We start from the raw sequence: 684 nt of genomic DNA on the forward strand, positions 1-684 counted from the left end.
TTTCATCAGGATAATTATGTTACTCATTACGTTTTTATGCTATTACTTTATCATTACCTACAGTGTTGTATCATTATTAGCTTTTTTGCTGTTTTATTCTTCTTCAGTGTTGGCCATACATAAAAAACTGGATTTGTTATAAAGGAACGAATTTATGAATAATTAGAGCCTTGTGTTTTACATAAAAAAAATTATTCGTCTCAGTGCATATTACGAACATAAAGGCTGACAGCAATTAATTGTTGAAAATCCTTTTTATGATACAATAAAAGGACTGGATGCGGAGACCGGAGGGCGGGGGATTAGTTGGATCACTGTCAACTCTACAAACCATTTCCTCGAATCATATTCCTGTTCATGTGTAAAATCTGCGGCTGATACAAAATCGAACAATGCCACTTTAATGCCACTAAATAAATAATGGAATTTAGTAACCCTCTATATGTGTTTTAATCCGCGTTATCGTCCGAATCGCTCCTGACATTCCGGGTCACGGTTCGCTCACTATGGAGGAGAAAAATAAATTTACATATATCGGGCTCGCAGCGGTGTAGTTTGTAGCATAAGCGCCGCCAACACATGAGCTCGAATCCGATTGACGGTCCATGGTTAGGAAAGGCATCCTCTTTGGCTGACGGTCTATCTCTATAAAAGCACTATTCTAACACTCGCGGACGAGTTTAG

Source organism: Penaeus monodon, chromosome 27 (assembly GCF_015228065.2).
Source record: "Penaeus monodon isolate SGIC_2016 chromosome 27, NSTDA_Pmon_1, whole genome shotgun sequence".
NCBI classification, from domain to species: Eukaryota; Metazoa; Arthropoda; class Malacostraca; order Decapoda; family Penaeidae; genus Penaeus; species Penaeus monodon.